At 42.7% G+C, this 14,578-nt stretch overlaps 1 long non-coding RNA gene across 1 annotated transcript in view; it reads right to left on the bottom strand.

Annotated features, from left to right (window-relative positions):
• Positions 1–2,730: 2,730 nt before the first annotated feature.
• LOC144827421 (uncharacterized) overlaps positions 2,731–14,578 on the bottom strand; it is a 29,613-nt gene continuing 17,765 nt past the window's right edge. Inside the window, exon 3 of the long non-coding RNA XR_013610178.1 lies at positions 2,731–3,391. This is a non-coding gene — a long non-coding RNA (uncharacterized LOC144827421). The remainder of the gene's footprint in view (positions 3,392–14,578) is intronic.

Below are 14,578 nucleotides of genomic sequence, written 5' to 3' on the forward strand. Positions count from 1 at the left end.
ATTCATTGCAATGCACATGATGCTAGTTACATGATGCAATGTTAAACTACAACAGTTTAATGTTTAGGTTTTGCATGACTGCTATAACTACATTACTACATGCAGATGGTGCAACATACCTACCGGCCTCCGGTCTTCAGTCCCAACAGATCCACAAGATCAGTCTCCCGTGACACTCCATTTGATTACCTATTCAGCCCAATCTCTCTCTTTCTGCAGTATGTCAGGAACCCTTCCTTGTGATATGTCATGGATGCAACACACACTTAGGGAAGCACAGAGAGAGGCTGGCTCCCCCATACTCCAGTGCTAGTCCCACCCAGTTTGCAGCTTTGTTGTGTTGTCAAACTCCATCTGCTGTAATTCTATTATTCCTTATGTTTTGACCAGGCAGCCATGTCAAATGCACCAAGCAGTCAAGGTCCTTCATGTCATCTAGTGGGGCAACCACTTTTAAACTCAAGGGCGCAAAGTTGTGTGGCAGAACATGGTATATGCTTAACACAACTCTGATATGATATTTGTGATGCGACCCAAGGACGCCTTGAGTAACCCTGAGTGGAGTCATGAATACCGTATGATTCAATGCGTCACAAAATGACTGCTGTGTGTACTATGCCCCAGGGAGAGGTTCAATGGCTGTTGAATGTATGTACTCGTGCAACCCCCATAGTTTGAAATGCATTTCCAGACTTACAAGACCTGGAAAACCTGGTAATTTACCTTACAGATGCACCTTGCCAGGAGAAGCCTAACAGGAGGTAATACCTTTGAGTGTCCTAGTTACTTCCTCTTTCAATAGATGGATGAATATGCATGTCTCCTAGGATTTGTTCATCATCATCCTCAAAACATCTTTATTCGATTCATAGAATCATAAAAGAACAAACAATACTGTACTATAATTACATCCTTTCAGTCCAGTGCAATAATCCTTGGAAAAGTAGGTTGCAAATTTTAAAAATCATTACATTTGTGCAAATACATGGTTCCAGAATATAGTACGATCAGAACAACAGTGCAAAAAAGCATGACCATTAAATTCTCAGTGCAATAGGCAGTTAGAGTTTATAAAGTGCAGTGCATATGTATCATAATGGTATTCCCCGGGATGCTTATGTCCCTTTAAGATTTGTTGCAAGGTCAATTATTATAAAAATGTTGCTTAGGATTTTTTGTTGTTCAGGAAGGCACCACGTCATACACAAATACATTAGTGCATGTGACACAAGCACCCTTGCACCATGGTGCAAAAGTTCCTATGTTGGCGCCAGGCAGCTAAAACAGCACCAATGCAAGGGAAAAGGCAGTAATGCATTTTATTCTATTAAATACAGCACATTCCTGCCCTTTTGCTTTCGCGTATAGCAGTGCAGTTAGGTGACTTGCTGCGCTGCACTGTGTGACTATGCTCTGAAAATGCCCTTCAGTGTCAAGTCAAAGGACATTCAGTGAGCAATGCTGTGATCTATATGTATCTGGCTACTACCTGCATAACGAAGTTTAGCACACACACTCATCAGTCATTGCACACTGTTTTGTTCTACACTCGCTTTGAACTGTACTAGAGTGCACATACTACCTACACACACACACAATAACCATTTGCACACTGTTCCACATTTGAAACTCTGTGTTGTATATGTTTTGCACAGGCACATGCATTCTGCATATGGTTTTTTCATGCACACATTTTATGGTGAGTCTGATGTTGGACCGGGGTGAGTGTAACACACAACAATGGACCACTTGAAGAGGTGAGTCAGCCAGTAGGCCTCACTGCAGTGAACCAGGGTTGAAAGGTAATTTACACTACTGTTGTTCACTACACAATAAATGTTCCCATACCCACCTTAGCTCTGTCTTGATCATGACAAAGGCTGTAATGTACACTATTAAGAGGAAATGTGTTTGTGTGGCACTACTGTCCAAGCAGACTGCAACCCTTGACACAGGTCTATGTAATGGCACACCTGCATATTCTCTGATTCACTTTGGGTATATACCAGAGCTGGTGAGCCACACAACTATGCAGTTGTATACTCAGGGCAGGGGTTCAGTACAGTACTCTTGCCATGCTGGGGTAATTTAATACCCAACATCTCTGTTGCACCATTTTTACTAAGAATATGTTATTATACATACATGTGTTCTTAACTGTTGACATAGATGCTACACACCTTTACCATCTATATTCTTGAAGTGATATGATGGATTTAAAAACACCATTGTCCTACTTCTCTGGTTAGTGCCACAAATTGCATGTTTATCTGTTTTTGTGTTCTGTTACAGGCCTTTCAGCCGCATTGCATTGCTGTGCAAAGCATGGAAAATGTGTATTTCATCAAATGTGGCAGAATTTGGTATTTACTCATTCTGCCCTGGAAAGGTTTCATATGTTCAGTGTTTAGTGGCTCTTGACCCATTCATGTATGCCTTCTTTACATAAGGCATTGTAATATCCACACTAGGGACAAGGCCGTTGTCCATAATAACTGTCACTCATGATCTGTGATTGTATCTGCAACAATGTATGCTCCTTGAAAGTGTTGCAATCCTGCATGCCTGCCTATTGGTGAGACAAACTACAATCAGCGGTTTGCCTCAGGTAGTGATATTTTGGGATATTTGTGTTCATTAATCACTGAGTAGCAAATGATGCACACTTTGCTGCTGCAGAACACAGCAAGATGTCTAAGGTGCTGCAATGCACCACTTTAGTGCGTGAGGACAGGAATGGACAATTAAGATGTAGATATGATTCAATCCTGCCCTGTCCCTTTCAATCAGTACACAGCATCACATTGACTTGCTGTGTTGATTGATTTATTGCTTTGAGTCATGTCCCCATGTTGATCAACAGCTCAGACAATATGATTGCTTCATGTTGAGGGCTACATCAAGTTGACAACATGTGAGTAAATTGGTTTTTTTTTCATTGGCATTCCTATACAGACAACACAATGAATTCGTTAAATTCATTATTTCTGTCTTGCTAAGTTGACATCATTTATATATGTCTATTTTACCATCAGGTGATATAGTTGAGCTAAATAAAGGAGCCACAATCTGGTCATATCTCAGCAGACACGCCAATGTGTGCTGGATGTCTCCTTCATTGTCTTTTTCCTCATCCATTTCCTCTGTATGTAGTGGCTCACAGTCACATTTGTTTTTACACAGATATTGTGCAATATGGCACAGACAAGCACTATTTTGCATACCATAAGGCGTCCATATTCAGACATTTTAACAAGGACTTTAGGACTCCAAATGTCCTCTCCACAACATTCCTCGTCATGCTGTGTGCCCTATTATACCATTTTACCCTTCATATGGGGATGATCAAATGGGATCATGACCAATAGATGCATCTCATATTCTTGGTCACCTGAAATTACATAAATACAACAGTAAATGATTATGCACATTGTTACAGAGACATACCTATACATGTATGCTATGTATGCTGACAACCTCAGGCACATTTCTTACAGTTTTGAACAAGATGTGTTGATCATTGGTTTACACATGTATCTCTAAGTTCTACAACTTCTACAAATGTTGATAATGCCGATCCTTTTGACACATCTACACCCTGACATTCATGTTTAGGCAGTATATTACTATGATAGGTATTTTCCTTGACCCAGTGCTTAATATAAGATAGTGGTATTCGGTGCTTTGCACTGGCATATAATTGTTAACAGTATTCCACATAGTGGGGCTGTCTGTGTAATTTAGAGATGAACACAATGACAGTTGTTTTTAATTCAGAACAGATTAAAAAGGATTATTCCCTGCTGCCTACCACATTCTTATATCTTTTAGGGCCTGGAATAGTCCGAATCATCCCACTTAAGGAGAGTGATGGTAAGCAGTGGTGTTGGTACTATTATTGGTTGAGCTGGCAGGGGCTATGTGTGGTGCAAGCTGCAATGGTCTCCTGATGAGGGCTCTGGCACATTTTTTTGCATATTAAGCACCGTCTTGAACTCTCTATGTTATTTGAAATAACTATATTTGCAAAGTAACAAACTTATGATCAGATTATCTGACATAAATTCTCCCCTAGGTGGGTTGTGACAGTGGCAATATGTTTGACATTCACACATATATCTGACCATTTGACACCTCTGATGTCATTGCTTGTCTACACAACATTTGCAAAGACTTTGATTTGTTCATTTAATTTACTTTGGCTATTTGCTTAGTACAGGCAGTGAATTTCCAACATGTGACATGGATCCTTATATATATATATATGTTGTGGTCAATCAACAGATAATGCTTTTTAGAGGGCAAGATGATTTGGTGATCTTAGATTGACACCTAGGTATAGCAATATTTGCTGTTTTTACATGGGACAAACTAATATAGATACACGTAACTTTCTATTACAAACCTGGACACAATGCTTTAGGATTTCACATGTATGTATGTGATTTAGACTTGGCGGTGATTAAGTACTTATATGCTTTGATTATGACATCTTTAATGTGGCAAGAGAGTGTTGAGAATGGGACCCTGAGTACACCGTGATTCCTTACCCTGGTTGCATTTGATCCTGTGTTAGTTAATGGTGTATGGCATATATGACAGCATATTGATTGACTGTGAGTTTTGTATTGATGGACTCAGATGCAGGTGATGATACCAACTGTGCCACAAAACAATCACCTATCACATTGTTGAAGTATGTCAATGTAGGTTGAGAACAATGTGCATAATTAGACCTAGACTCTATGAATAGCTGAGACATATGTGTACTTCATACTGTTGGTATCACATATGCACCAGGAATTTGCGTTTACACATGAATTGGGCCTACCATTGCATTTCATGACACAAATGGTATTACCTACCACTTCTACCAGTATTGCTCCAAATACTTTGATCAACATACAAGTTTACTGCCATGTGTGACAATTTTACAGAACATATGATTGCTTCATAAACCATTATTGGAGTGGAACTTTATCAAATGTATAACAAAGGAGGGAGGGAGAGGAAAAGTGGATTCGATCTCCCCTGACAGATTACATAAACAAAATGGAATCCACTCTGGTAGTGATAGTGGTCCCTACAATGGTGGGGAGCACACAGTGTTGTTTTGAATACCCCTCACACACCAACAGGCCCCTTGGTGTCATGCTTCATCATTGGGGTCTTCCCACCCCTCTACGGGATGCAGCGTGCTACGACTCACGACTGCGTAGGAGCACTTGAAGTGTACTATGTGTTGGTGTGTGGAGGGTAATTGAATGTGAGTGGTGAGGTGGTGAAATGTGATAGTTAAAAGATACCTGGCTCGTAGGATGAAAAATAAAAAATGTTAAGCCCTCGGCTGGTATCGTTAAAAGGGGTGCAGAGTGAGGTTGCTACTGTGTATTAAGGTACATCAACCTCAGAAAGTGCGTCGACATGTTTCGGAGTGTAAAAACTCCTTCTTCAGGTCGAGGATATGCACAACTCTCCTCACCTTACTCACATGTGGTGTAGGTGTGAAAGTGAACTCTACAAAAGAAATTTTTTCAAAATATTAGAAATTTAATATAGGTGTAATGTTCCTAATAGTGTTTCAAAATAGTAGTCTGTTGCGCCCAATTGGCGTGAATAGAACAAGACCTGTAAAGAGAAAAAGCAGAATAAATCATACCGTCACAATAGGACGTAGCTTTTAACCAGGGAAAAATGACCTGTTCAAGACAAAAGTGGGTAGTATAGGACCAATTGTGGTCTAGAACCCTGAAAAGAAAAAAGGACAAGGACACACAAGTAGACAAAGACACACACATTTAAATGAATGAACCATATTTCTCTCCGTAGTGGTTGGATTTCAGGAGGAAAAATGGTTTTGACAATGCTTACTTATAAGCTAAGGCTAGATGGCCTCATGAGCCTTCGCGTGGTATTGGGGGTTGTCTTCCAGCTCAATGCGGCAACCTAAAGGATATCAGAAGGCTCAATTCAGGTTTGTGTTGGTTCTACTCACGAGTAATGTAGACATCATTCCCTTGATCAATAAGCACCAAACTCACGGTTTCTGCAAGACCCGGTAGGCTGCCTTCCCCTCAACGCGGCTCCGACGTAATGCCGTGTGGTTGACACTGGTCCCCTTATATGCTAAGAGTTATTGGTTCAATTGCTGCTTATTTCAAAACGGATCATGCCCAAAGAAGGAGTGTGACCTTCGATTGCTTTGCCGGTTCTGCGCGGATATCATGGGCGTTCCCCTTCCTGTGCGCATGTGCGGCGGAGAAGCGATATTTATGTAGACACTAGCCTTAATGTTTAGCGCATGCGTGATGGTGCGCAATGTGACTGCGCATGTGCAAAGGCGAGAACTCAAGGTAGTCATTCAGAAACTAGAGGTACAACTCAAAGCACTCATCTCGCCTAGAGCCCTGAAGAAAAGGCTGGAGGAACTCAACCAACAAATGACTGACTTTGAAATTACACTTAAGCAAAGCAAGTTTAACAAACTTAAAAAAGATAAGGAAAGTTTCACGGCAGAGAGGGCATACCCTTACACTAAAGCGGATTACGTGGCAAAGGGCAATATAAGTGACACTGACAGTGTGAGCTCAGACGGCAGCTCCACTAGCACCAATTCGGGCAGTTTCCAACAGAGAAGACAGCAAAGAGGAGGTTACCGCCAGCAGAGAACTCAATATCCACGCCAAAGAGGCTGGGCAGGTTTTCAAGGACCTCCACAATTTAACCCCTATCAAGGTCAGTTCCAATTCCCACAATACCAGTAAGGTCCACCACCAATGGGACCAATGTACCCACAATGGGGACCAGATCCAACGGCCACACCTCAAAACCCGCAACCTTTTTTAGCGTGGGGCCAAGGACCCCGCAGGGGCAGGAACAAGAAGGGGAACAACGTCACCTGGCAAACAGAGGACGGGGCAGACCCCAGGGTACACACCAGGAGCATGACAGGGGCTCTAGCGAATCAAGCCTCCACAAGCAAGAGGGGAACTTAGTCATCAACATATCCCCCTGGCCCTTGACAGAATTGCAGAACCAGGTACTCAACAAAGGGCTTGGGTACGTTCCCACCAACAAACCTGACCCTGTCCGCTTACACAAGGAGATCCAAGACTTTGTGAGAACTATTAAGCTGAAAGCGTTCTTCAGCAACCAAGAGCCCACCCCTGATCCTTCGGACACGGGTCTAAGGCCAAAATCCACTTTCACACCGCCAGACAACCAACTCCCAGTTGAAGTTCTAGCATTTGAGAAGGCTATTATGCTTGAACTAAGTCAACTCAATGCCAACCAGAACGTGTTTCAGAATATGAGCAGATTGGAGAACGAGGCCATAAGAGAACTCTCTCAGAATAAACAACTGACTATAAAACCGGCAGACAAAGGCTGGGCAGTAGTGATCCAAACTACTACCGCCTATGACCAAGAATGTAGGAGACTCCTATCAGGGAAGATAGGAGAAATTACCAGGTCCTCCAGAATGATCCCACCGAGTCCTTACGCATACAGATAGGGGCAATGATTGAAGAAGCCTTGGCCCATAATTGGCTTACAAAGAAGGAGTCAGAGTTCCTGACACAAAAAAACCCTCGCACACCATACTTCTACAGTATACCGAAGGTTCACAAAAGTCTGACAAATCCACCGGGTCGCCCCATTGTGTCAGGCATCTCATCAATACTAGAGCCGCTGTCAAAGTTCGCAGATGCCTTTCTGAGGCCATTGGTACAGGCGACAGACACGTATTTGAGAGACACAAAAGCAGTACTACAATTACTGCAAGACTACCCATTTGACCAGGACTCACAGATGCTGTTGAGTCTAGACGTAGAGAGCCTCTACAACAGCCTTCCCCATGATGAAACCCTCCTGATCATCGAGGAGGTTCTACATTCCAACCCATGGAAATATCAAACCCCACGGGGGGTGGTGATGGAGTGCATTTCCACAGCACTGACAAAAAACTTTTTTGAATATGAGGGCACCCTGTACTTGCAACAACATGGAACCAGCATGGGGAGTACTTTCGCGCCGAGCCTGGCGGGATTGTACGTGCACCACTTGGAATCCACCAAGATCCTCCATCCCAGCAATCCGTTCAGGGGCAAAATCTGCACCTGGCGACGTTACATAGACGATGTCTTTGTCATCTGGGAAGGTGACGGCCAATCAATCACGGATTTCATGACATGGCTTAACACACAGAACGCCTTCCTTAAATTTACCCATTCCATGTCCAGCGAGTCGATGGTGTTCCTTGACTTAAACATCTATCATGAGTCAGGTTTCTTAAAGACAGAAACTCACTTTAAGCCAACGACAAGGAACTGTCTGCTCCAGTTTGACAGTTTCCACCCTCGTCACTTAAGAGAGAACCTGCCATACGGACAGTTCCTTCGTCTACGCCGCAATTGCAGAGACATAGCAAGGTACAAGTCCCAAGCCCAAGACCTAATCAGAAAACTTAAACAAAGACAATACCCAGACAGGGTGATAAACAATGCAATGAAAAGGGCACGTAACAATAACCGAGAGGCGCTCCTTGAAGACAGAGCACCAAAAGACAACACAGTGAACAGACCTGTATGTGTGACAACGTACAGCTCACTCTCCAACCAGGTTTCAAAACTGGTGAACAGACACTGGCGCATACTAACGAGTGGTAGACTAGAATTGGAGAAACCTCTTTTTGCCCACAGGAGAGGAAGGAATCTCAAAGACATCCTCGTACATACAAGACCACAAACCCCGGTTAACCAACAACCACAGTTACAAGGGTTGCATGGACACCACCCATGCGGAAACTGCAGCAGGTGCCACTTAACGAAGAAAAGTCAGACCCTAACTTTTAGGAACGGCACAAGGTGGGAACAACGAGTGTTCACCAACTGCAACAGCAAGAACGTTGTCTACCTCATTACGTGCCCATGCAACATGGAGTACATGGGCATGACCACCCGAGCAGTGAAGATCAGAATAAATGAGCATAACAGCAACGTGAGGTGCAGGAAATCAACCACAAAAATGGCAGCACATTTTCTGGAGGCGCAACATTGTGTCAACGAACTACACTGGACTGTCATCGAACAGCTACCCACAGACGTGGGCCTGTTCGAGAAGGAGCAGAGGAGGGTCTTCCGTCTTGGCACGGATACCACTGGACTCAATGACTCCATCCCATGGGGCCGGTTGCGATGACCTACAGGCCAAAAAACCCCTTCTACTGACTACCGTAAGGGCTCACGAGTCTTGATCCCAACCAAGAACCCCTATGCTGGGCACTACCTCACCCTGACTTAATTAGTATGTCACCCTCATGATTACATCGCTTTCCAAACCCATAAACAAGTGGTACCCTCACAGTCTTGATTATATGTCCCTTTAAAATAACACCGACATATGTAAGGGCTTGCCACACTGCAACTCCCATCGCAATACAAACTGAAGCAGCCCATACTCTGTGTGATATTCCATGACTTGGAGGGTGAGTTTGAGGCGGTTTATAGACTTCTCTCAGGCCTTTTATACACTTTACATCAGGGTTGAGCAATCGGTTATCTCCGGACTTAGCATCTGTCCGTCGATTCTAATACACACCCTCCGTTTCTCTCACTGTGCAAGAATCGTGGGTTTCTCGCCTTTGCACACGCGCTCACATTGCGCACCATCACGCATGCGCTAAACATTACGGCTAGTGTCTACATAAATATCGCTACTCCGCCGCACATGCCCAGAGGAAGGGGAACGCCCATGATATCCGCGCAGAACCGGCAAAGCAATCGAAGGTCACACTCCTTCTTTAGGCATGATCCGTTTCGAATTAAGCAGCAATTGAACCAATAACTCTTAGCATATAAGGGGGCCAGTCTCAACCACACGGCATTACGTCGGAGCCGCGTTGAGGGGAAGGCAGCCTACCGGGTCTTGCAGAAACCGTGAGTTTGGTGCTTATTGATCAAGGGAATGATGTCTACATTACTCGTGAGTAGAACCAACACAAACCTGAATTGAGCCTTCTGATATCCTTTAGGTTAAAGCATTGAGCTGGAAGACAACCCCCAATACCACGCGAAGGCTCATGAGGCCATCTAGCCTTAGCTTATAAGTAAGCATTGTCAAAACCATTTTTCCTCCTGAAATCCAACCACTACGGAGAGAAATATGGTTCATTCATTTAAATGTGTGTGTCTTTGTCTACTTGTGTGTCCTTGTCCTTTTTCTTTTCAGGGTTCTAGACCACAATTGGTCCTATACTACCCACTTTTGTCTTGAACAGGTCATTTTTCCCTGGTTAAAAGCTACGTCCTATTGTGACGGTATGATTTATTCTGCTTTTTCTCTTTACAGGTCTTGTTCTATTCACGCCAATTGAGCGCAACAGACTACTATTTTGAAACACTATTAGGAACATTACACCTATAGTTAATTTTAAATATTTAAAAAAAAATTCTTTTGTAGAGTTCACTTTCACACCTACACCACATGTGAGTAAGGTGAGGGGAGTTGTGCATATCCTCGTCCTGAAGAAGGAGTTTTTACACTCCGAAACATGTCGACGCACTTTCTGAGGTTGATGTACCTTAATACACAGTAGCAACCTCACTCTGCACCCCTTTTAACGATACCAGCCGAGGGCTTAATACATTTTATTTTTCATCCTACGAGCCAGGTATCTTTTATCTATCACATTTCACCACCTCACCACTCACATTCAATTACCCTCCACACACCAATACATAGTACACTTCAAGTGCTCCTACGCAGTCGTGAGTCGTAGCACGCCGCATCCCGTAGAGGGGTGCGAAGACCCCAATGATGAAGCATGACACCAAGGGGCCTGTTGGTGTGTGAGTGGAACTTTATCTACATCTGAGACTCAGAATGAACATACACTCACTCCACACTGATATGTACCATTTGAACTCATATTGACTCATATTGGCTTTACTTGTCTACCACATGATTTGGGTATTGATTAGTTAACCAGGCAGATTATGTGGTTCTGTCTATTCACACAGTGTGAGATGACACAATACTTCTCACAGTTGTTTTTTTGCTAATAACATTGCAGGATTAGTGAGGATGACACAATAGAACATCATTGTTTATGTGTCGGAGTAAGTTATTCCCACCATGTGCACATTACACTACCTCCATAGTCAAACACGGAGATGGCAATTAAATCATACATTACAACTTCTTAGTATGATGAACATTACTGCTTTCCTTACGAATGAGTAGGCCATTCCCATGTCTCCCATTCTGGAACCACTCATGTATTATACTGTGGTAGAAGATGAAGGCATCATGTGCACTCCCTGGATATTTTGCCAGCACATAGATAGCATTTCTCGATGATCCACTATGGCCTGGCCATTGATTGAATATGTGTGCTTCCGGTTTCTGAAGAGGTGGAATGTTACAAGCAGGGGCCACAAATTTCACGTGTGCAATCAATTGCATGAAGGGCATGTGGGAATCCTATAATGGGGTAAAATCTTTGCTTGGTGTCCAGTTGTTGATGTTTGGGGAAAAGGAGGTACTAGGGTGTGAGTTTGATTATGGTATTCAAGACAGAGGGGAAGAACGCAGAACATACTCCCTGTGAGATACCTGCCAATCTGACTGTTGCAATCTGGAAGGAGCTGGATACCAGAATGTGGAGCACAGACATAGGTTTTGCATGTAGGGGAATGGTTTTGGGCCTTGCAGTTTGTGGCAGGAGACTTGACCCAATCCTAAGCAGTAATTGATGCATTGGCAAACCCATAAATTTCACTAGAGTACATCTATATTGGTCCCAGAGAACTTTTCTTTCTGATTGGACCATCCAGAGGGAGTTGATGGGATGAAGCTTCCAGAACGTTCTACTGTGTATTAATTATGCATTTTTAGAACAGCTTAGTAGATCCTGTCCTGACTTCACTGAGAGAAGGCCTGCCCCTCACTATGCTGATTTCCTCTGCCCATGCTGTTGAGCTTTATGCTTGAACATCTGTGCCTATGCCTCTGAACCTTAACTTGGTTCATCTGATGCTGGCACCTTCCTCTAAAAATACTCTTGTCATTTTCAAAGCTTTATTTAGATAAGGTAGGTTTACTTATGGAACCAATCTATTTTGTGTTCTGTGCTTTGTACCTTTTTACATTTTGTATCTTATTTATACATTTAGGTGGCACAATTATATTGGTATGCATTCTTTTTGCATAATTTGGCTTTACTACATTTTATTAAAAAACCTTCATGGTTTGGACCCCATCCTCTCTGTCATTTTTATGGAGTCAAATTGGCTGATGATAGATTCTTTCATATTCTTCCTGCTGACAATAAAAGTTCCATACAACCAGTGGAGACTCCTGTTAGATAGCTACACTAAAGATTTTAGCTGCAGGGAAGTCTTCCACATTAGTTGATAGCAGAGGATGGATTTTCACCGAAGTTTAAGGAGCTAGAAATATTCCCCAAAAATATCTAGGTCTTTTGTTTTTATTTCAAAGTATTTTCTTAAGTTTATATGCAAAGACATTAGCATTTCTGTTACAAGGTTAGGCATACATAGTTTGTAGAAACAGTGTTTACAGGCACTTTTGAAATATATGTTTTGACTAACCCTATCTGACTTGACTTGCTGAAAATTAGGATAAGGTTGATATAAAGAAGCAAGAGAGAAAGGGGTGAAAGGAGGACACAAGAAAGGTTCTGTAGTAATGAAACTAATAAGACTTATAGCCGCGTGACAAAGCCACCACACCACTGGCTTGCTTGTGGCAAGCATTGTAGCCAAGTCAGCCCACCCATCGCCCCGTAGGGCCATGGCAGTAGCGCTCCGTCACATTCGCCCTATGGCACATAGGGGGGGAATGGACAAGGGGTGTGTCGCCAGGAAGAAATAGCTAAAACTAAAGGAGATATGATCCTTTTACAAGAAACCAATCTATCCATGGAGGATGCTAGGCTAGTGAAAGGTAACTGGATCTCACAGATGGCTTGCTCACCTGCTGAAAGAAAGAAGCTAGGGGCATTACACTGTTATCTAAAAGATCCAATCCAACTCTAGTATCACAATACCATGATGAAGAAGGTAGACTCTTGATCACACATCTGAGAAGAGGAGAGGATCTTATCCACGTAGCTAACATGTAATGCCCAAACACAGACAACCCAACCTTTTGGGAGGGGGTGTTGTGTTTGATTTCAGATTCCGTCTGCATTTCCCAATTCATGCCCTTATGTAGGTATAATTCACATTGCCCTTATATAGGCATAGAAATGTAGTCCTTATTTGGGCATAGCCCATGCTACCCAAATACCGGCATGGCTACTGACATCCATTCATCTACGTCACAACGATTTCTTGGAAAACCAGACTCTTAAGCTTTAGGGACTTCCCCTTGCCTGGATATTGATTTCTCCAAGAACTCATTTATTATGTATAAACATCTATGACCTTAGGGGTTCATTCATGACGTTCATATGCCCGAATTTTACATCAATACTGGCTTTCCTAAACACCTTCAAGGTATAAATATACCTTCACTTGCTATGGCAAAGCACGGTGTGGTTCGGTGCAGTTCGACTACCTACTTGCACGATGCAGCTCGCTACACAAAGTGCCGAAGGAAGCCACTTCCCAGCTGACACACTGACTAGAAGCTGTCATCCTCCTGCCGAGAATCCAACTCCAGTGTTTCTGACTCCCCTTGCGGGGTGTTGGGAATTCGAGTCCTGGTAAAGAGATACTAACCTCTCTCACTCTAAGGTATGGAGCTGATTAGAACCTAGAGAAACCTTTGGCAATTCTTGACAAAACTAAACCTATGCTAAACCAAAACCTACTTCTTCCTTCGTACTAGACCTAGGTTAGGTACACTGGGGTAGGTGTATTTTAGAAACACCAGTTGAGTATTTCAGCCTATGTTATTTATGTATGTATTACTATTTGCGCCGTAGGCATTATACTTCACATTCTGTCTAACGATTGTAGCAGTTCATAACTCTTGCATGAGAAAGAAGACTGTTCAATAAACCCTTTTTTTTAAAACACCTGTCTCTCTATTTCTGTGCAACGCTGTAGAAACGAAGCATGCACGATTGACTGGGTGAAATAGTTATCTATTGTTTCCACGACTCTAAAGATATTATTCCGACTCTAAGAGAAACAAAGTTGTCATGTTTATGCAGTTGTCAGAGACGGATCCCTTCTTGTTTATTCGAGAAACTTGCTAGTGACCTCTGAGTTAGCGGGCACACACAATTAAACTTAATGTACTTGATAAAGACTTACTGACCTCAGTCCTATGTCAAATCTATAGTGTATAATATTCAAATGCGCAGAGCCTATTAGGGATATGGGAACTATACTACATGGCGCCCAACGGTTTGGTAAGGCACTAATTTAATGCTAGATACTGAAGTAACTCAGTCGTGATTTTCTCAGAGACCCCCTACTCTAAATACTCCAATAGACGTCTGGAGTGGGTAGGGATAAATATCCTCCATAACTGAGTAGGACGAAAAATACTATGTATAAGTTTTTGGTTTGTTCAATGTTCAAAGATACAGTGTTCCAAAATATTG

The sequence above is a fragment of the Lissotriton helveticus genome, chromosome 4_1, assembly GCF_964261635.1.
Source record: "Lissotriton helveticus chromosome 4_1, aLisHel1.1, whole genome shotgun sequence".
Lineage (NCBI taxonomy): Eukaryota > Metazoa > Chordata > Amphibia > Caudata > Salamandridae > Lissotriton > Lissotriton helveticus.